General features: G+C 43.1%; 1 long non-coding RNA gene across 1 annotated transcript; it reads left to right on the top strand.

The window, feature by feature from the left end:
* Positions 1-22650: 22650 nt before the first annotated feature.
* On the top strand, positions 22651-23070 carry LOC116655634. Its single transcript, XR_004310693.2, has 2 exons — positions 22651-22778; positions 22835-23070. It is a non-coding gene; the product is annotated as an uncharacterized LOC116655634 (long non-coding RNA).
* The last annotated feature ends 1111 nt before the right edge of the window (positions 23071-24181 follow it).

The raw sequence follows: 24181 nt of genomic DNA, 5'->3' as shown, positions 1-24181 counted from the left end.
TGAATGAATCTCCTAAGCGGAAAAAATCTGCTACTAGGGAAGTTGCAGCTCCAGTAATCGTGGAACAGCTGGATCCTCCCGCAATAATGCAGCCGCTCATTTCCCTTGCTACTCCAAGAGCAGGGACGGTAAATGAAAAGTCAGCACCCGAATTTACCGTAGCAGAGCATAATTTGTCTTCTTTGTCCTCCATGGTATCACTCCAAGTGATTCCCTGGAATATCCTTGAATTAACCCCATAGCTTCCACTAGAAATGGTAACCCGCCGCTCGGACCCCCGGAACGGACTGATGGCGCGGTATTACCGACCGTGGCACCAAAACCATTACAGGTAATACCACCTGTTAGACAAATATTTGTCTCACTGCTTGCCCCCGATACCTCGGAGATTGATATCTCGGCTTATATCAAAGCCAAAATCAAGGCCGTCATTAGAGTGGAAGGCATTAGGAAATTTAAATACTCCTACTCGAGGCCGATGGTTGTTGCGATATGTTCGCCTGGCTTCTTGCCAGAGGACATATTTGTACAAGAGCATCAGCCGAGTAAGGTAAAGAAAAAAAATTGGAAGCCTGCTGGAGTCAAGCTCCCAACATCTGTCCAATCCGACTCTTCAAAAAACTAACATGTTCTATCAATCTCACCTATCAGAACTTTCGGGGCCTACGTAGCAAGCTCCCTTGACTTTATTCTTAGTCTTTCCTTTGCGTCCCATATTATAGTCTTTACTGAAACTTGGTTAAAGCCGGAGATCTTTTGCTCCGAAGTTTTTCCAAGTAGGTACACCACTTTTAGACGTGACCGATCTCTGCGAAGAGGAGGAGAAGTCTTAATTTCTATTGACTCCAATTTCGTTTCTGAAGAGGTAAAGTTTCCAGAGTTTGGTGATTTCGAATTCATTTGCGTTAAGGTCATATTGTCTGCTCAATCTTTGTTTATTACATGTTCTTACATTCCACCATCTTCCGAGCCGCCTACATACTAGCATCACTTGACGGCTATACAGGCTGTTACCAATATTATGTCAGATACTGACCTTCTGGTAGTTCTTGGCGACTTCAATTTACCAGAACTCAATTGGTCAATAACTGAAAATGTAACTTTCTAATCACTTTCCACCCATCATGATTTCACGGCGGGCATCTTTGACTTGTCCCTAGGCCAGATCAACCATGTTTGAAATTCGTTAGGTCGGCTTCTTGACTTATGTTTTGTATCTGATCCAGATGGTACACACTTTCCAGAGCTTTGCCCCTCTCAACCCCTGAAGATCCATAACACCCTACGCTTGAAGTTTCAATTGAAACCAATTCTGGTGTCAATCAGAAGCCTTCCTGCGTATCAAAGAAGATTCGTGTTTTTCGTAAGGCTGATTTTCGTAAACTTAATTTGTTAATCGATACCTTTGACTGGTCCGACTGGAAGGAATCTTTCATAATTCCTCTGCACAAAAAGGGGAAAAAATCCGATGCTGCCAACTACACAGGCATCTCAAAATTGTCAGCGATTCCAAAGTTATTCGAAAAATTAATAACTCCTCATTTGCAACACCTATGCTCATCAATAATTTCTCCATGTCCGCATGGTTTCATTAAGCGTCGCTCTACCACCACTAATTTATTGGAGTTGACTTCCTTTGTTTTAGATGGCTTCCAAAAGGGATTTCAAACTGATGTTATTTACACAGACTTTAGTAAAGCATTTGATTCAGTTAATCACTCACTCTTGTTGAGTAAACTAAATCTTTTGGGATTCTCAACCGACCTCATTACGTGGATCTCCAACTATTTAAATGGAAGAACACAGAGAGTCTTATTTAAAGATCAATACTCCCGCTTAGTCCATGCCACATCTGGTGTCCCTCAAGGAAGCCATCTTGGCCCATTACTATTCACTCCTTTTATAAATTTCTTGCCCCCATCCATAACAAACGCGCTGGTACTAATTTACGCAGACGATGTTAAGCTTTGTCTGCAATATAAGTTCCCGTCTGCCCAAAACAGTCTCCAGTCGGATCTCGACAATTTTAAAAAATGGTGTTTAGCTAATGACTTAATACTTAACGGATCAAAATGCAAACTTATGTCTTTTTATCGTACTATTCCTCACCAGGCTTCGTACTATCTCTCTGGGATTGCCTTAGAAAAATTAACTCAGTTTAATGATCTTGGTGTCCTTTTAGACATAAAACTTAAATTTTCCGACCATATTTCTTCAATAGTTAATAAGGCTAAAGGTGTTGTCGGTTTTATTAAAAGATGGGCTAAAGAATTTAACGACCCTTATATTACTAAAAGCTTATTTATATCCTTGGTCCGCCCAATACTGGAGTACGGTTCATGTGTCTGGTGTCCCCAATACGGTGTTCATCAAGACCGCATAGAAACTTCTTATTATTTGCTCTTAGGGGACTTAACTGGGACGCAAATCTTCACCTACCTTCGTATAATAGTAGACTCCTACTAATAAACTTACCCTCCTTAAAAAATCGTAGAACAATGCTGGGTGTCGTTTTCCTACACAACCTTATTAATGGTGATGTAGATAGCCAGCACTTACTAACACGCTTACAGAAACTTTAGTCCTATATTCTTAAGCCATTGTAGATCGACATATGCACAGCATGATCCCCTTAGGATTTTATGTTCGAACTACAATGGTCTGTATAATATTATTTTTCTTTCTTCCCTGTCAAATTTGAAAACCTCCATTTTAAATTACCTACAAGAGCATACTAATTCTTCCTCGTTTTCTTTATAATCCTTCTATTTAAACTTATATACTATACTCATTATACTAACTCGAATTTATTCCCGCTATTCGAGCCGTACGTTAGCGGCAGGAGCCCCTCGGTCGGTTGGGCGGGAGGTGGGCTGTACGTATGCAGTGGGAACCGCGCGCGCGAAAACCACTGTCGCCCCCTACCCCTCGTTCTCGAATTTACAAATCTTCCAAATAAATACTAAAGTGCAGCCAAAAATTATTTATTTATTACAGATAAAATAAAGGTGCATATATATTTGGTATACATATAATAATATATGTATATGTATATGATAATATTCTCGTTTTCGTTTCCCACCGTTATCCGCTGCTGTATGTATGTATGTATATGCACTTTTTGGCGCCTATAGTTTAACGGTCCGCCAAGTGACGCGCTCACCTACAATTTGGTCGTGCATATTGGTTTCAGTGTCATTGGCGACCAACTATTTTTTTTGGATACTCTGTGCCTCGGCTATCAATAATTCGTTATCAATTAATTAATCAATTTATATTTTTTTTTGGTTAAATTTTATAAATTATTTATTATATTTAAATAAGATTAATTACTTATTTTCGTTTTCGCATTTTCTTGTTGTTGAATTAAATACATATAAATTTTTAAATAAATTTCTAAAATTTATTTATTTTTAATAAATTTTTAATATTAATATTTTAAAATTAATAAAAAATTTAAATAAATTAATAAAATTTCTTTAACAAAAAATTTAAATAAATTATTAAATCTTAAATATGCATTGTTTTCGTTTTTGTATTGAAAAAATAAATTTTTTATAATGGAAAGTACTAAACAAATGAGCAACTCATAAAGCAAATGAGTTGCAAGACCAGATCGAGCAAATAGATGAATTGGATGATTCCGGAGCCGGGTTGGAAGAATTAGGAATAACTACCAAGGCAAGGATTATGTCCTTATGTAGTGGCTTGAATTCAGCTGAAGACTCCCGTTCCCGTTCAGCCAAAATTCAGTGGCAATTATTCGGATTTCAAAAATTTCATGTCTTATCGAGACATTAGTTGACAAATATGTGAACATTCCAGTTATCGAGAAATTTAATGATTTAATTTCTTGCCTCTCTGGTGAAGCCATAGGAGCTGTCAAGGCATTCCAGGTCACCGAGAGTAATTACGACAAAGCTATCGCTAGTCTAAAAAGAGTTTATGATAACGAATGTCTCATCTTTGCGAAGCAAATACGTCAACTGTTCAGCCTTCCAAAAATTTCCCAGCCGTCTGCGTCGTCGTTGAGGGGTCATCAATTTATGGATCCGACACTGTGTCATCAATTTATGGATCACTGTTATCCATAGGAGATGATACTAAAATTGCAAACTCAATGATTATTAATTTAGTTTTGAGTAGAGTGGATCCAGTGACCAAGCAAAAATGGGAAGAGTCACTGGATTATGAGGAATTGCCGCTGTGGTCCGATTTCGAAAAAATACTAAATCGTAGATACCAGCATCTGTCCGCTGAAGAGACTGGCAAACCAAAACAAGAAAGAACTGGGTTCAGCAAGCAACTGAATAGAACTTCGTTGGCTTGTTCTTCTACCAACGCCAAACCACCTTGCAGTTATTGTAACGTTAACAACCATTTTTTGGCCCAGTGCAGTCCGTTCGCTCGCCTTGCTGTAATGCAAAGGTTTGAGTTTGTTAAGTCAGCCTCCCTATGTTTGAATTGTCTGCGAAAAGGTCACACGGTAGCGAATTGTAAATCGACCAGGTGTCAAATCTGTTCAAGATCGCACCATAAACTTCTTCACCGATTTACAGTGACTGAAAATTACTTAGCATTACCACCACCCACTCAAAATCCTCCTCCAGAGTTAACGAATGATAACGTTAGCAACGTCGATCGTAAGCGTTCGAACAAAAAATGGTGAGCACATCTTGGCCGAAGCATTACTTGACTCAGGGTCAAAAATGAATTTTATTACAGAAGGTCTTGCTCAACAGATCCGTAGGGAGGAATCGTGCATCAACTTGCTTGGAATTGGTCAAATTAATTCACAAGGTAAGAAAAAGATACACACCGTGGTGAAGTCGAGAGTCAATGGTAGCGAGTTTCCGTTCGACTTTTGGGTTTTGAAAACCATTTCAGGCTATCACCCTGACCAGTCAGTGAACGTAGAGATTGGACCCTATCAAGGAACTTGCCGTTAGCAGACCCATATTTTTACAAACCTCAGCGGATAGATATGCTAATTGGAGCTGAATCATTTTTCAAACGGTAGTCCGTTGGCCAAATAAAACAAGGTCCGAACCATCCCATCCTTCAAAAAACTCTCCTTGGGTGGATAGTATTGGGAAAATATCTGGCAAATTCCTCAACAGCCGGTCTCTAGTCTGAATTGCCAAGAGGAAATATTAGAGTCAATAGACAAAAACTTGAAAAAATTTTGGCCGTTGGAAGAAGTTTCATCTTCTAAAAAGATGTTATCGCCAGAACAAGAGCTATGTGAGGAACATTATCGGAAGACTACAAGAATACTGACTTCAGGTCGATTTGAAGTTAAACTTCCATTTAAGTCGGATCCAATCGTTTTGGGCAATTCATTCGAGATAGCCAAACGCCGATTTCTGTCGCTTGAGAGAAGATTATCTCGAGATCCGAACTTAAAGAAAATGTATTTGGAATTTATGGAAGAATACGAATCCCTAGGCCATATGTCCCCTGCAAGCAATGACGTTCTTGCTTCTCCACACTACGTCATACCCCACCAGTGTGTCTTACGGCCTCAAAGTACAACGACCAAACTCCGAGTCGTTTTCGATGCGTCCTGCAAGACATCCACACAGAAGTGTTTAAATGAGTTGTTAATGGTGGGTCCAAAAATTCAGGAAGAGCTTTACTCAACTCTTCTTAGATTTCGGCTAAACAAATTCGCTCTGGTAGCCGACATAAAAAAGATGTATCGTCAAGTGATGGTAAATGAAGCAGATCGACGATAACAGTTGATAGTGTGGAGAAAAGACCCGTCTGAGTCCTTGAAATTGTGCAAGCTCAACACCGTTACTTATGCCACTGCACCAGCCCCATTCCTGGCCATAAGGTGTTTGAAGAGGTTGAGTGAATCCGCGAAAAATACATTCCCTCGAGCTGCTAAAGTTATTGGGTCTGACTTTTACGTCGACGACATGTTAACGGGTGCTGGTTGCGTGGAGGAGCTAAAGACAATTAAGTCTGAAGTAACTCAGGTTCTTAAAAACGCTGGGTTTGAATTGAGCAAGTGGTTTTCAAACTCGCCTGAAGTTACTGCATCCGAGAGCACGGTAAAGCCAATAACACTTTCGGACTCAGAGCTGACAAAAACATTAGGAATCGTTTGGGTTCCTAAAGATGACGTGTTTAAATTCGAAATGGATATGTCAGTCATGGGTCAAAGGGCGACTAAGGGGAATATTCTTTCGGTGACGTCAAAGCATTTCGACCCCCTTGGCTTATTAAGCCCGATCCTTATTAAAGGAAAGATCCTGTTGCAGGAACTTTAGTTTAATAAGCTAGATTGGGATGAGTGCATTCCACTGCACTTGGAAACCGCATGGACTCAGGCTGGACTTACCTTTTCGTTGTTGCGGATCGGGGGCCGACTAGCTAATGCTCCTATTTCGTACGATGCCAAGTTTCCAGTATTGTTGACGAAGCGCTCTCAATTTGTTCAGAGCTACGTTTGATACTTGCACGAGTCGAATTTTCATGTGGGTCCACGAGCACTAGTGAGTCTCTTGCGACAGCGCGTTTGGATAGTAAACGCGCAGGAAATCTGCAGTCAGATTGTGCGGTCATGCATACGCTGTTTTAAATGCAAGCCTCATCTGGTGACTCAAATCATGGGAGATTTACCCTTAGATGGAGTTCGTGCTCTCCGTCCATTTTCCATATGTGGCGTGGATTTCTGTGGCCCTATTGAGACGACCTTGAAAATTCGTTTGTTTGTTTTGCGTCTAAAGCAGTACATTTAGAAGTAGTTTCCGATTTGTCAACTGATTCCTTTCTATTGGCCTTCCAAAGGTTCGTTGGGCGCCGAGGATGTCCGCAGATCGTGCACTGCGACAACGCGACGAACTTCGTCGGAGCGAGTCGCCACTTCGCGGCACCAAATCGAGAGCGAAGCGGACGAGCTGCGGCAATACGCATCAAGAAAAGGATGCGTATTTGAATTCATACCGCCGCGGGCTCCGCACATGGGCGGACTATGGGAGGCAGGTATGAAGTCTGCAAAGCACCTACTCCTACGAGCGGTGGGCAGCGCGAAGTTGACCGCAGATTAGCTGCCGTCCTCGTTGGAGTCGAGGCCATCCTGAACTCGAGGCCCCTGGGCGCCCTCAGTCAGGACCCAAGCGACGGCGAGGCGTTGACTCCCGGGCACCTGTTGACAGGCGGGCCGCTCATCGCCCCACCAGCACCGCGGACCCCGGACCAGCAGGGTCTAACGTGCTTGCGGCGATGGCGGCTGGTCTCGTCAATCAAGCAAACGTTTTGGCAGCGTTAGTCCCGGGAGTACGTCTTGGGCCTACAGGCGCGGTCGAAGTAGCAGCCGGAGCAGGAGGAAGTAAAGCACTCACTTGCGCTCTCCCATGAATTCGCCCCGCTTCGCCGCACTAGATAAGCTAAGGTTAAGTTTTTGTTGATATGAATATATACTCGAATTTATAACGTTGAACAGAGTGCAGCCATCATTCTACAGTCTTTCGGTTTCTCGCGACGAGATAAAATAATCTCAATTAACACATATAAAGACAGGCTTTTAAATAAATATAAAAGAACATGTAGCAGCATAAATTTCTCAAGATCCTTAATAGCTCGGCTAAATTTCACCGTGCATAACGCCGAATGTTATAAAATTTATATTCGTCGCTGTCGGATTCAGTTCACTCAGGATCCAAAGCAGTTTCATAACTTTGTAAACACGAAGCGTAAACATGTATCTTTTCCCTCCCTACTTACGTATCAAAATTTATCAGCGCCTTCGGATCAGGCCATTGCTGATTTATTCGCAAAATTTTTCCAAACAACGTATTCATCTCCTAAAACTTCAGATCAGCCATACGCTTACAACATTCAACCAACTAATCGTATATTTGTTCCATTTCTTTCTGAAAACAATATATTATGGGATCTTCAAAAGGTAAAACCAGTTTTTTCGCCAGGCCCCGACGGAGTACCAGGCTGTGTGCTAAAATACTGTGCTAGGGCTCTGTGCAAACCTCTTCAAAAACTTTTTAACTTATCTTTGGAATCTTCGATTTTCCCCTTTTAAATGGAAGGAATCTTTCATAATACCTCTGCACAAAAAGGGGAAATAATCTGATGCTGCCAACTACAGAGGCATCTCAAAATTGTCAGCGATTCCAAAGTTATTCGAAAAATTAATAACTCCTCATTTGCAACACCTATGCTCATCAATAATTTCTCCATGTCAGCATAGTTTTATTAAGCGTCGCTCTACCACCACTTATTTATTGGAGTTGACATCATTTGTTTTAGATGGCTTCCAAAAGCGATTTCAAACTGATGTTATTTACACAGACTTTAGTAAAGCATTTGATTCAGTTAATCACTCACTCTTGTTGAGTAAACTAAATCTTTTTGGATTCTCAACCGACCTCATTACGTGGATCTCCAGCTATTTAAATGGAAGAACACAGAGAGTCTTATTTAAAAATCAATACTCCCGCTTAGTCCGCGCCATATCTGGAGTCCCTCAAGGATCTTGGCCCATTACTATTCACTCTTTTTATAGTGGTACTAATGTACGCAGAGGATGTTAAGCTTTGTCTGCAATATAAGTTCCCGTCTGCCCAAAACAGACTCCAGTCGGATCTCGATTTCAAAAATTGTGTTTAGCTAATGACTTAATACTTAATGGATCAAAATGCAAACTATGTCTTTTTATAGTACTAGACCTCACCAGGCTTCGTACTATCTCTCTGGGATTGCTTTAGAAAAATTAACTCAGTTTAATGATCATGGTGTCCTTTTAGACATAAAACTTCAATTTTCCGACCATATTTCTTCAATGATTAATAAGGCTAAAGGTGTTTTTTTTTTGCGCGGTTCCCACTGCATACGTACAGCCCACCTCCCGTCCAACCGACCGAGGGACGCTGCCGCGTAACGTACGGCTCGAATCGCGGGAATAGATCCGAGATAGATAAGCGAGGATTAGGAGAAAGATATTACGAGGAAGAGTGTTGCGTAGATAAGGCGGTTAATATAAGCGATTTAAGATTGTTAGTAGAGCAAAGTGATAAGATGTGGTAGAGACCATTGTAGTCCGAACATAATACCCTGAACGGATCGTGTTGGGCATATGCCGAACTACAATGGCTGAGGAGTAGAGGACGAAAGTTTCTGGTCCTTCTACTAGGAATGTTAAAGTTTAAACGTGTTAGTAAATGCTGGCTGTCTATATTTCCATAAATAAGATTATATAGAAACATGACACCCAGCATCGTTCTACGATTTGTTAATGTTGGTAAGTTGATTAGTAAAAGTCTACTATGATAAGAGGGGAGGTAAAGATTTGCATCCCAATTAAGTCCCCTAAGAGCAAAAGAAAGGAAGTTTTTTTGTACAGATTCAATGTGATCTTGGTGTACTCCATATTGAGGGCTCCAGACACACGATCCATACTCAAGAATCGGACGGACCAGTGATGTATATATCGTTTTAGTTATGTACGGGTCATTAAATTCTTTTTTGCGCGGTTCCCACTGCATACGTACAGCCCACCTCCCGTCCAACCGACCGAGGGACGCTGCCGCGTAACGTACGGCTCGAATCGCGGGAATAGATCCGAGACAGATAAGCGAGGAATAGGAGAAAGATATTACGAGGAAGGGTGTTGCATAGATAAGGCGGTTAATATAAGCGATTTAAGATTGTTAGTAGAGCAAAGTGATAAGATGTGGTAGAGACCATTGTAGTCCGAACATAATACCCTGAACGGATCGTGTTGGGCATATGTCGAACTACAATGGCTGAGGAGTAGAGGCCGAAAGTTTCTGGTCCTTCTACTAGGAATGTTAAAATTTAAACGTGTTAGTAAATGCTGGCTGTCTATATTTCCATAAATAAGATTATATAGAAACATGACACCCAGCATCGTTCTACGATTTGTTAATGTTGGTAAGTTGATTAGTAAAAGTCTACTATGATAAGAGGGGAGGTAAAGATTTGCATCCCAATTAAGTCCCCTAAGAGCAAAAGAAAGGAAGTTTTTTTGTACAGATTCAATGTGATCTTGGTGTACTCCATATTGAGGACTCCAGACACACGATCCATACTCTAGAGTCGGACGGACCAGTGATGTATATAACGTTTTAGTTATGTACGGGTCATTAAATTCTTTTGACCATCTTTTAATAAAACCAAGGACACCCATGGCTTTATTAACCATGGTAGATACATGGTCGGTAAATTTAAGTTTCAAATCTAATAGGACACCTAGATCGTTAACCTGAGATAATCGTTCTAAGGCGTTCCCATAGAGAAAGTACATAGCCTGAGGACTAGATCGGTAAAAAGACATAAGTTTACATTTCGATCCATTAAGCTTTAGGTTATTTGCTAAACACCAATTTTGAAGTTTATCCAAATCGGATTGAAGTCTAGACTGGGCGCTAGTGAATTTATACTGAAGGCATAGCTTAACGTCATCAGCGTACATAAGTACAAGTGAATCAGTTAAGGCAAGGCGCAAGTCGTTAATAAAAAGAGTAAAAAGTAGGGGTCCAAGATGGCTTCCTTGGGGCACCCCCGATGTGGCGCGGACTACACGCGAGGTAACATCTTTAAAGAAAACACGTTGGGTTCTCCCTGATAAGTAGCTCGAAATCCACATAAGAAGATCAGTTGGGAATCCCAAAAGACTGAGTTTACTTATAAGAAGCGAATGGTTAACAGAGTCAAATGCTTTACTGAAGTCAGTGTATATGACGTCTGTTTGTAAGCCATTCCGGAAGCCATCCGTGATAAAAGATGTTAGCTCCAATAAGTTGGTAGTGGTGGAGCGGCGCTTCATGAAGCCATGCTGGCACGGAGTTATTATTGAACTACATAGGTGTTGCAAATGTGGAGTGATAAGTTTTTCAAAAAGCTTTGGAATTGCTGACAATTTAGATATGCCTCTATAATTAGCAGCGTCGGATTTTTTCCCTTTTGTATGCAGCGGAATAATGAAGGATTCCTTCCACATAAGGGGAAAGATCGAAGTTTCCAGCGATAGATTAAAGAGTTTAACAAGCGGTTTGCACAGTGCCTCGGCGCAGTACTTCAGAACACAGCCTGGTACTCCATCAGGGCCTGGCGAATACACGGGCTTAACCTTAAGAAGATCCGATAACACACCACTTTGATGGGCAAAATATAAGGTTGGCTGATTGGATATTATAAGTGTAAGGCTGAGCTAAACTGCTGCTAGGTGAATAGGTAGTTTGAAAAAACTGTGCAAAGAGATCGGCCATTGCCTGATCGGTGTTCGCATAAGAGTTCTCAAACGTAAGCAGTGGGGGAAAAGATACAAGTTTACGCTTAGTGTTTACAAAGTTATAAAACTGCTTCGGATCCTGAGTAAACTGAATCCTGCAGCGGCGAATATAACTCCTATAACATTCTGCGTTATGCACGGTGAAATTGGACCGAGCTACTAAGTATCTTGAATAACTAACTGTACAGCCAGATAATCTATGTTTGTTTAAAAGTCTACTCATTCTATTCTTTAAATTTATAAGGTGCCTTGTATACCAAGGCGGATTCGTTGAAGCGGACGGATATTTCCACGGCACGCAAGCGTCGAAAAATATGTTCAAAGTGTAATAAAATTTTTGTAATGCGATGTTTATATCCTCACATGCCAGTAAATCAGACCAATCAAATTCCAAAATTAACTTGTTTAATTTCATAAAGTCAGCCTTACAAAAGAAACGAACTTTCTGAGATTGAACTGTAGACTTAAGGTCAAAGAAGTAATTATTTTCGATTGAAACCTCAAGAGTGGGATGATATGGATCCTCAGGGTTAGAAAGGGGCAAAGTTCTGGAAAGAGTAATTCCATCAGGATCAGAAACGAAACATAAGTCCAACAGCCGACCTAAAGAATTTCTAACGTGGTTAATTTGCCCGAGTGACATGTCGAACATGCCCTCAGGGAAGTCATTGTGGGAGTTAAGCTGTAAAAACGGTAAATTATCAACATTTGACCACATAAGTTCTGGGATATTAAAGTCACCCAGAGCTATCAGCTGGTCACCATCAGACAGACGATCGAAAACCAAACGAATAGCGGACAAATGTTGCCAGTATGTTGGCGGTTCGGACGAAGGTGGTATGTACGAACAGGTAACATACAAAGATTGATCGGACAATCTTTGTGTTGTCGGTTTTATTAAAAGATGGGCTAAAGAATTTAACGACCCTTATATTACTAAAAGCTTATTTATATCCTTGGTCCGTCCAATACTGGAGTACGGTTCATGTGTCTGGTTGTCGGTTGGTGCTGATTGAACTCCGAGTTTATCTGCCAGTTCCTGAGACAATAAATTCACTTGTGATCCGGAATCGAATACTGCCCGGCATTTGTGTCGTGCTAGGACCTTGGACTTCCACTTGGGCGGTCGCGAGTATTACATATGATGTTGTAAGTTGGCTGGTTGCGGATTCGCTTGTTCGCGTAGATGTATGATGCAGCATTGTGTGATGATTCCTTTTGCAAACATTACATTAGAACCTAGATTTGCATGAATTGATTGTATGGTATACGGATAAACAGTTTCTGCAGGCGTTCATCCTTGTTATTCTTTGTGTCCTTTCACTCGGAGTCATGTCCAAAAATTTTCGGCAGGTTTGAAGTCGATGATTGGCATGGATGCATATGCACATTTTTCATCCGGTGCTTGAGTTGATGAGTGAAAGCCATTATTGGCCGTTGTCGTTTGTAGAGTAAGTTGGCTGGTTGCTTGAATGAATGATTGTCGGCTGGTTGATATGCCGATATGATAGGGTATGGGTATCTAATTTCTCCTCAAGAATGTGTATCAGGATAGGATCCCAACCTAATGTTGGTACATTCATAGCGTGAAGGGCACCGCGCCGTTCTAAGCACCGCGTCATGAAAGCTACGTAGCTGATCTGCTGATCCATTTGTTTTTGGATGTGCAAACAAGGTTGCAATTGTCGATTTAATGAGGATTCTTTCATTCTGATACCGTGACTTTAGTTGTTAAGTGTCTTGATAACTGGCATGTCCTCCAAATGTTGTGGAAATTAAAATCTTGGCCTCTCCAACCACATGGTTTTCTAAGTACAGGAATTTTACCTTGATTGTGGACCAATTCCGTGAAGATGTCGCAGAACCGGGGCCACTTCAGATAATCACCGTCAAATTCGAATGTCGACTGGTGGTATTACAAATGGAGACGCTATCGCGGGTTTTTGTGATGATGCTGAATCCGATTGTGATTCTTCGTAGAAACGAAAATTTTTCTGCTCGTATAACCTGAAATCTGTCATCGGTATGTCCATCAGTTTTTAAGGTGGGTTCCAGGTCAATGATATCATGGGGTACCGTGACGAAGTTCTTCTTGTGCTTTGGCCTTTGTGATATATTCATTTTCCGGACTTAGTGCCAGCTCATGGAGCTTTGGCATCATTCTTCTTAAGCTGGTTCCATGTGTGAGTGAGTTGTTTGAGTCTCTCCTCGAAGTTTCCTTCGTTGAGCTTTCGCTTTTCGAAATCTTTTGTGAAATTTCTTATTAGCCTTTGGATGGCTGTGTTGCTTTCAATTTGCTCATCAATGAGCATTCTGATTCCATGGTTGCGGTGTAAGGTTTAAAGATGAACTGCCGTGTGGCTTGTGTTCAGGGTGTGATCCTATAGAACAGGATCACGTCGGGGTAACCAAAAGTTGAACGTCGAACTTCAACTCGCGAGCATAACGGTAGGTCCCGGAGTCCCAGAGGGGGATGGAAGGGTACGAAGTCAAAAGAACATATAAAAGTTCTGACTCAATTTACCTGGTTTCTGCAAGGGACTGCTCGGGTTGACCAGGTTCTTGCTTTAATCAGGCTGGAGTTGATGTGGGGTACATGAAGTCCTGGGCTAACTCTCCTCAAGAAGAGATGGTATGGTGGTTCAGCTGATTCCTTATCGGCCGGTCCTACTTGTGGTCCGTTTTACGGGAGCAACACTCGAAGTAACTTTGATGATGAAAGTTCTACTGGTGGTCCGTTTACACTGGAGCCACGCGAAGTAGATAGCTTTTAAGAGAAAGAGCTTTTAAGTGCCGTAGTTCAGACACTGAGTAACGAGACGATTCACTCTGATTTCGCAACAATCTTTATTTCAGAAGAACATTCTTACATAAAATGCTAAATTATACTTAATTAAATCTATGGAAGGTCAATGTTATGGACGTGCTAAAGCTAATGTTAATGCCACGGTCACCCACCTCTGAGTCTTTTGACTTGGGTTTTGCTAGATGGTTTTTGCTTGCTTCGGTCAGTCGGTCATTTTTCCCGCTAATAATGCTTATATCTGCTTCTGGCGCCGTTAAATATTTTTTATGCTTATTGCTAATAGGTTAGTGGGTATATTGCGACATGCTAATGCGTATTGATTGGATCAAATATAGGGTAGTAGGTCTTGGCAATAGGTGCCAACAAAGTTTCCCTCCACTCTCAATGCTCTATTGGCGCCTGGCTCAAGCGCTCTCTCACTTATCTCCACTAATCTCCACGCTCTCCCTTAATTGCCCGTTATCAGCTGTTCCATATTCTTTGATTCTCCCAGATTCGCATGCACTTCTTTTGTAGCGCATGCACTTTGGGAGCTTTGGTGGAGCTTCTGCGCAAGTTCTTAGTTTTTATGCACTAGTTATTCGGCATTGTTTTGGATCGGCCATAATAAATTTAAATACAAATTAGACCTCGTCTTATTAATTCGGCCGCTATTAAAACGCTGATAGCTCAACAATTATAAGCTGTTAACTAACTGCTCTCTTCTGATTTTCTTTGATTGATTGAGTTTTTGATTGATCAAACTCAGTCAATTTTTTTGGTAATCTGCCACACACCAGTTGGTATGCACAGTAATCATTTACCGTCGAAGGTGTAGGGTTGAAACAATATGTGAAATAATTTTTACGTGAATACGAAATAATTTTTACGTGAATACGTGAAATCATTTTTTTCTACCGAAATGTATTATCAATGTACTCATTCAACGTTCGGTGACTTCTCTCAATCGTGCCTAATTATTGGTGGCGATGAGCTGTTGATTGTATATTACTTAATGAATTTTTGTATTGAAAACAGAGGAACTAATTCCTTATGAACGTTATCATTGGACCGTACTTTAGGGTCCGTCCATATATTACGTAATCACGTTTTCTGAGATGTTTAACCCCTCGCCACTGGAAATCAAAAGTAATCATTTGATGAACACCCTCCCCCATAACAATGATTACGTAATCACAAAAAAAGAAAAATATGAAAATTTTTGTACAACATTTTTTTACAAACAACAAAATTTATATAAAATGATTACGTAATCATTGTCCAAGAACCCTCCCTCCTCATGTAATCAAACATAATCTTTCCTTGACCTCTCCCCTCCCCCTAAATGATTACGTAATATATGGACAGAACCTTAGTACAATAGATTCGAATGTTGCATTGGCTACTGATTTACCTAATTTACCGCGGCCAAATTAAACAATTTCAAATACAGGTTTATTATTTATTAAGGGTTAAGGGCGCAATATAACCAAATAGCGGCCCATCAATATCAACTCCTAAATATGCAAGTAAGAACAAAGAGCTTGAGTGCAGAAGCTTTTCCAAAGCTCCCAAACACGCAAGCTTTGCTGGTGGATGCTTAACCCAACATCCTCCCCCATATCAGCAAAAGACCGATTGACCGAAAAACTCAACGCAAACGGTCTTCACCCATGAAATGGTTGCCCTCTGAGTCTTTTCGTAAAGAGTCAGAAAAAGACATTTATTTGCAGACAACGTGAAACGGTTGACAGTCATTTGCAAGCTCTGGTTATATGGCAGCTATAAGATATAGCCGACAAGGAAAAGAAGGATGTGTGCAAAGTTTCAACTAGATAGCTTTAAAACTGAGAGACTAGTTAGCGTAGAAACAGACAGACGGGCAGACCGATATGCTATATCGACAAAGGAGGTGATTCTGATCAAGAATATATATACTTTATAGGGTCGGAGATGTCTCCTTCACTGCGTTGCACACTTTTGACCAAAATTATAATACCCTCTGCAAGGGTATAAAAATGGCGTTTCTGACATAGAGAGATTTCATAAAACTCTTAATGAAAAAATAAGAATTACAAATAGTGAACGGAATCCTGAAAATGTAATTACTAAATTTAAAGCCATCGTTTATATTTATAATCATAAGCAAAACATAGCTCTACAGGCAAAACACCAGCTGACATTTTTTTTTTCGCCGGAACTCCAAGTTATAATATTCAAGTGAATAAAATACTGAAAATAAACAAGCTTAATAAAAATCGTCATGAATTCGATATTGATACTAGGTATAGACAAGCCCCACTTATAAAATCTAAAACAACAAATCCTGTTTATCGAGATTATTTTATCTCGTCGCGAAAACGACAGGGAAAATAGGTGGCTGTAGAAATTAAATGAAATTGCGAAAAAAACGAACGAAAACGAAAATGCGTGCACTCTTCGACGTTATAAATTCGATTATATTCAATCAACAAAACTTAAGCCTAGCTTATCTGGTGCGGCGAATTCATGGGAGAGCGCAAGTGAGAGCTTCACTAGCGCTCCCGCTCCGCCCTAAACTAACTTATACTAGACTTCATACAATTCCACTTAATTATCTACATTAATTATACACCGGCCCCGTTGAAGGCCTTCCTTAGGCTTCAACTACTGGCAACCTCGCCTGCTTGATGACTGCTCTCCGAAATACTGCTCCTCTACTCGTCCTGACGTCGGCGACCCTGACCCTTCCGTCCGCGCCGGCGTGAGTCTCGACGACCCTGGCGGTGATCCACTGCTGGGGCGGCTGGTTGTCCTCGGCGACCAGCACCAGATCGCCCTTCCTGGCGTCCTTCTGCTCACGCTGCCACTGCGACCTCGCCTGTAGGCCCAAGACGTACTCCCGGGACCAACGCTGCCAAAACATTTGCTTGATTGACGAGACAAGCCGCCATCGCCGCAAGCACGTTAGACCCTGCTGGTCCGGGGTCCGCGGTGCTGGTGGGGCGATGCCAAAACATTTGCTTGATTTGCAACGCTGCCAAAACATTTGCTTGATTGACGAGACAAGCCGCCATCGCCGCAAGCACGTTAGACCCTGCTGGTCCGGGGTCCGCGGTGCTGGTGGGGCGATGAGCGGCCCGCCTGTCAACAGGTGCCCGGGAGTCAACGCCTCGCCGTCGCTTGGGTCCTGACTGAGGGCGCCCAGGGGCCTCGCGTTCAGGACGGCCTCGACTCCAACGAGGACGGTCTGCAGCTCCTCTGTGGTCAACTTTGCGCTGCCCACCGCTCGTAGGAGTAGGTGTTTTGCAGACTTCACACCTGCCTCCCATAGTCCGCCCATGTGCGGAGCCCGCGGCGGTATGAACGCAAATACGCATCCTTTTTTTGATGCGTATTGTCGCAGCTCGTCCGCTTCGCTCTCGATCTGGTGCCGCAGTGCCGCAAAGTGGCGACTCGCTCCGACGAAGTTCGTCGCGTTGTCGCAGTGCACGGTCTGCGGACATCCTCGGCGCCCAACGAACCTTTGAAAAGCCAATAGAAAGGAATCCGTTGACAGATCGGAAACTACTTCTAAATGTACTGCTTTAGACGAAAAACAAACAAACAAGGCAATGTAGGACTTGTATGGTGGCCTACCACGAATTTTCAAGGTCGTCTCAATAGGGCCACAGAAATCCACGCCACATATGGAAAATGGGCGGAGAGCACGAACTCGATCTAAGGGTAAATCTCCCATGATTTGAGTCATCAGATGAGGCTTGCATTTAAAACAGCGTATGCATGACCGCACTATCTGACTGCAGACTTCCTGCGCGTTTACTATCCAAACGCGCTGTCGCAAGCGACCCACTAGTGCTCGTGGACCCACATGAAAATTCGACTCGTGCAAGTATCGGACGTAGCTCTGAACAAATTGAGAGCGCTTCGTCAACAATACTGGAAACTTGGCATCGTACGAAATAGGAGCATTAGCTAGTCGCCCCCCGACCCGCAACAACGAAAAGGTAAGCCCAGCCTGAGAGGTTTCATGGACAAACGGACTTAGCTTCTGTAGGCTTGGGCTAACAACAAGATTTTTTCTAACATTTTTAATTTCCTCTTGATACTCGTGCTCTTGGACTATCTGGACAATTTTATTAAACGCGTCTCGATATTCGACAGGGGAAGGTACATTATCAGAAGGAACTACTACTTTTTTACACTTCTTTAATAAGCGGACCATGTAAACGAGCGGACCATTTAAAATAATCATAAAATGCTAAGCTGCAGCTGTTGTTATCAGCATGTTTTCGTCTCTGTTTTGTCTTCCAGTTTCGCATGCGCTTTATTGTTATTTGTAGCGTATGCGCTTTGGGGAGCTTTGGTTGAGCTTCTGCGCAAGCTCTTAGGTTTTTATGACTTGTAATTCGGCATTGTTTTGGTTCGGCCGCGGAATTTGTTTTGGGGTTAAATTGACCCACAATAAATTGAAATATTAAATTGAACCTGGTCTATTAATTCGGCCGCTATCAAAACGCTGATAGCTCAACATTGGTGACCCCGACGTGATTTCATCCCGGTTTATTATTGTTATCAGCATTAAAAGTGCCAAGAAAACGCCCTTGTTGTTGTTGCTACAAGTTGCATATTAATTGAAGAATGGAGTCTGGAGCTGAGATTATTGGAGCTGCTGCCGCAAACCGGGAAAGGATGCTGCGGAGAAGAGCAGAGGTGGCCTGCCAAGAAATGGAGGCGCTGCATCATAAGGTGAAGGCTGCGGCGCGGACTGAGGATTCTTCCATTATGGCGCTGGAGTCGGTGGAGAAGCGTTTGCGTGAGCGGTTCACCGCGCTTCAAGAAGAGTTGGAGGAGCTTAATTTTAGCGAGATCGGGAGTGATCTGTATTGGAGATTCTCGCAGCTGGCGACTGATGCGGAAGTGGAAATTCAGTTGGAGGATGCCAAGCGCTCCATTAGAATCGCTGCCCACTCCACACTTCTCGACGGTACCAGTGTATCGCCAATGCCAAACAAGCAAGCCCCCTCCTTGCCACCGTTGCCGATGCCAACATTCAGCGGCGGCTATGCCGAGTGGCCGGATTTCTGCGCCCTTTTTAAGACCACGATCGACAGCCATCCTCACCTAACGAAAATGGAAAAGCTCCGGTGGCTCATTTCATGCCTGCGCGAGTCAGCCTTGGATACGGTGAGAGCTCTGGAAATTAATGACGCGAACTACGATGTGGCCCTTGACCTATTGCGCAATCGTTTTAGTAATCGGCGTTTAATATTTCAGTCTCACATTAATGAGATCCTGCAGCTTCGTGTGGTCGAGCCAGGATCTGTTACTACTTTGCGGGAGCTATCGGATCGGTTCAATGGGCATATGCGGGCTCTTCTGAGTTCCGGATCAGCTGCCGAGATCCAAGGATGCTTGCTTATCCAGATTATCCTGCAGAAGTTGGATCCTGCCACAAAGGCCAAGTGGGAAGACACTCTCGCCGGAAGCAACGACAGCATTCCGTCTTGGGAGTCCATGGCACGATTCTTGGAGCAAAGGTGCCGGACTCTTGAATGCGTCGAGTTTTCTTTGGCGGCGTCTCCCCCAGCTAACCAAGTGGGCCGAGGTAGATCTTGGAATAACCGATCTTCGTGCATGGTTATTAACGCCCGTCCTGCTCTATGCGCCCTGTGTGGCATTTCGGAGCACGAGCTTCCTTCTTGTTCAAAATTTAGTGCTTTGACAATTGAGGAACGGTACGACGAAGTGCGGCGTCTGGCTCGATGTTTTGTTTGTCTGGAGGATGGCCATCTCGCTCGTGGATGCTCAGCTTCCCGCTTCTCGACGTGCAATCACCGTCATAATATTTTGTTGCACCCTCGCGGGCAGATTTCACCCGCACGAGTCTCCCGTCCCTTCGGTGCCGTTACTGTTGCGCACCCATCCCGCTCAATCAACCCTGTTATGAACCAGGATCGCAATGCTGAGCTAGTGCTCCTGCCAACAGCCAATGTACTCGTTCGTGGTCGATCTGGAGCCTTCTTGCCTTGCCGAGTTTTATTGGATTCCGGCTCACAAGTGCACCTTATCTAGTCTGGCGAATGAACTTCAGCTTGGCCGTTCCAAATGCTCCACTACGGTGGCAGGTTTCGGCGGCGCTGGGTTTGATACGGATGGAGCATCCGTTAATGTGTGCTTGAAGTCCCGCCTTAGCACGTACTCAGTGGAAATTGAGGCTGTTGTAGCTTCACATATAACGGACTATCAACCTAGCCAGGACATAGATGCTTCGCGCTGGAAGATTCCTGGCAATTTGGATCTAGCTGACCCTAACTTCTACAAAACGCAGCGAGTGGACCTGTTGATTGGAGCCAGCTTATTCTTTGACCTATTGTCGGCTGGTCAAATCCAATTAGGTCACGGGCTTCCCATTGCCCAGAATACGCGATTTGGCTGGGTGATTTCTGGACGCGGTGAGCTATCACGGGGTGTGTCGTCGCTCTATGCTAGGAAAGACAACCCAAGGAATACCCACTGGAATGATGTGACTGCTGCCCCTTCCAAAAGTGCTATTGAAGGCCCACCCTTCATTAGGGGAGGATGTTGGGCCAAGCAGCCACCAAAAGGTGCATTTAAAATAATCATAAAATGCTAAGCTGCAGCTGTTGTTATCAGCATGTTTTCGTCTCTGTTTTGTCTCCCAGTTTCGCATGCGCTTTATTGTTATTTGTAGCGTATGCGCTTTGGGGAGCTTTGGTTGAGCTTCTGCGCAAGCTCTTAGGTTTTTATGACTTGTAATTCGGCATTGTTTTGGTTCGGCCGCGGAATTTGTTTTGGGGTTAAATTGACCCACAATAAATTTAAATATTAAATTGAACCTGGTCTATTAATTCGGCCGCTATCAAAACGCTGATAGCTCAACAACTTCCAACAAATATGAGGTAGAGACCATTGCAGTCAGTCCGACCGCACTCTTCTTTGCTTCCATCTGCAAAATCTCTGGTGACGGATCAAACCGAGGGCTCGTTGGCCACTTATCTTCCGGCTCCGTCAAAAACGATGGACCTGTGAACCAAATTGATTCTATCGTTTCCTTTACGTCTCCACCTCTTGACACAATATCTGCCGGGTTCTGTTTAGTTGGTACATGCCGCCACGTGCTATCCTCTGACCACTCTTGAATCTCAGCAACTCTATTTGATACGAACGTTGACAACGACGATGGAAGAGAACGAATCCAATGAAGACAAACTTCCGAATCTGACCAATATACACTTCGTTCGATCGGTGCTTTGATAAGAGGTTTTATTTTGCGACAGAGGTCCGCGAGAAGGTGAGCGGCACATAACTCAAGACGGGGGAGCGTCTTTGTCTTGAGCGGCGCTACTTTCGACTTTGCTGTCAACAATGAGTCTTTACTACCTTCTGCAGATTTGCAACGGATATAGACGCAGGCTCCATAGGCTCTCATCGATGCGTCAGAAAAGGCATGAATTTCAATTGGTGACATTGGCTCACTCATCACAAATCTCGGTATTGAGATCTCTTCTAACTGTGACAAGGCAAGCTGAATCTTGTTCCATGCGGTTTCCAAGTGCAGTGGAATGGACTCATCCCAATCTAGCTTATTGAGCCAAAGTTCCTGTAACAGGATCTTTCCTTTAATAAGGATCGGGCTTAATAAGCCAAGAGGGTCGAAAAGCTTCGACGTCACCGAAAGAATATTCCGCTTAGTCGCCCTTTGACCCATGACTGGCATATCAATTTCGAATTTAAATACATCATCTTTAGGAACCCAAACATTTCCTAATGTTTTTGTCAGCTCTGAGTCCGAAAGTGTTATTGGCTTAACCGTGCTCTCGGATGCAGTAACTTCAGGCGAGTTTGAAAACCACTTGCTCAATTCAAACCCAGCGTTTTGAAGAACCTGAGTTACTTCAGACTTAATTGTCTTTAGCTCCTCCACGCAACCAGCACCCGTTAACATGTCGTCGACGTAAAAGTCAGACCCAATAACTTTAGCAGCTCGAGGGAATGTATTTTTCGCGGATTCACTCAACCTCTTCAAACACCTTATGGCCAGGAATGGGGCTGGTGCAGTGGCATAAGTAACGGTGTTGAGCTTGCACAATTTCAAGGACTCAGACGGGTCTTTTCTCCACACTATCAACTGTTATCGTCGATCTGCTTCATTTACCATCACTTGACGATACATCTTTTTTATGTCGGCCACCAGAGCGAATTCGTTTAGCCGAAATCTAAGAAGAGTTGAGTAAAGCTCTTCCTGAATTGTTGGACCCACCATTAACAACTCATTTAAACACTTTTGTGTGGACGCATCGAAAACGACTGTAGCACTTGCCATGACGGGGAGCGACACCTATGAGCCGCAGTTGGCGGAGGGTGGCGCCATCTATGAGAAAAGGTTTAGCGTAGGTATTGGGGGAGCGCCTGGAACAAAACGAATTCCGGTAGTTCGCCATTTGTGGACCCCAGGAGCCAGCCCGCCGAAAATCCGGCGTCGGTCCGCTTATGGGTATGGGTGGGATCATTCCCAAGCAAGATCTGCAACAAGCCAGACGTGTCAGCAAGGCGCTAAGCAGCAAAACCACGGGAGAAAAACCAACAATATTCGAAGATTCCGCCGGCAGTTGTGACAATTAATTTTGGGGACGCTCAAAGGCTCCCAATTGTCCACCGGCGTCAGTAAACCGAGTGTAGAGGTGGAAGTGGTGGCTCGAGGAAAACCCAGGGGTGAGTGTTTGAAGGGTCAGGGAAGAGCACTGAATCACGAATCCCAGTTTTAGCAGGCCGAGCAAAAGTCCGAGTGGACTATTCCGTGTCCACTATTAAAGAACTCCAGGTGGCTCAACTAAGGAAGTCCAACCAAAGGCGGACGGAGGAGCACCGAGGAAGGAGAAGAAATCCCGGCCTAAAATAGGCTAATCGCAGCAAGTTCGCTTCGAACCGAAGCTAGGTTCGAGCGAACGGAGGAGCGCAGAGGAGGCGCTAACCGCAGTGTAGCGCGATCTTCAAGAACGGGAGGGAGGAAAACATCGGAGGTGTCCCAGTAAAAGGTCCAGGCTGAATGGATATTCCAGCTTTGGATCCGGTCCGTAGTGTCCCTGGCCAGTGATTTCAAGGAGCCATATTAGAGAAGCAGTGTAAACCCAAAGTGAAATGGATAAGATTTAAGCAAGAAAAAAAAACAAGAAAAAAATCGGAAGAAACCCGGAAAAAAAAAAAAGTTTAAGGAAGCAAAGAAAAGTTTTAACGTAACGTTCCTAATGGCTTGATCGGGAAACAAGGCTAGTCAGAGGAAATTCAATGTCGCTTCAAATTGTGTTATTGTTTTCGTGGTTTTATTTAATTGTGCCGCCCCAGTGGGGAATAATTTGTAAGGCATAAAAACTTTGTTTCACCGCCCCCCCCGAAAGCGCTTTCGTCGTGGGATGCAGCAAGGAGTTCTCAGTGAGTAAAACCTGCCAATTTGTTTTATGTGACAATTTTGTTTTGATTTTTAATCATTGGTGTCCCGACCAATGCGGACTCTAAGAGTCACAAGTTTTCCTATGTGTTTTTGGTTCCTTTAATTTTTTTTGTTTGGTTTTTAAAAGAAAAAAAAATAATTATTAATACCCAGTCTTTCACTTTGATTTACATTGTTGATTCATAATTTTATTTAATTCTATCAATTTTAACTTGTGCTATTTGCTAAGCCAATTCTAAGCTGATATGTACGCCTTGATGTTTATTTATTGAAATTTTATTAGCTTTAGTTCTTTTTATACGCATTTGCCATGATCCAATTTTATATGTATGTTCTATCGTAGGAATAAATATTTTATAATGTTTTAAATCATCAGTTTTATGCCGCAGCTAGCAGAGAGTAGGTAGTAGGAGTACCCATGGAAAGGGGTCGCTCGCAGGATGTGGAAAGCGAGCGATCATTGGTAGGGTGGGCACGCGAGAGTCGCCCCATGACACCTGGTTGACTCGTAAGTAAGGCGCAGGAAGGGAACCCCCCCATCTCTCACCATCCTAGGATATCGGGACTCTTTCCGGAGAGTAGATATTTCGTCGCGAGCACGCATTTGAAGTTAGATCCCTACCTGGAGAGGCACCCTTGGGAACCGGCAAATAACACCCCCCTTGCC

Source organism: Drosophila ananassae (assembly GCF_017639315.1).
Source record: "Drosophila ananassae strain 14024-0371.13 chromosome Y unlocalized genomic scaffold, ASM1763931v2 tig00000112, whole genome shotgun sequence".
Lineage (NCBI taxonomy): Eukaryota > Metazoa > Arthropoda > Insecta > Diptera > Drosophilidae > Drosophila > Drosophila ananassae.
Note: the sequence above shows the minus strand (reverse complement) of the source record. Positions and strands in the feature narration are given on the sequence as shown.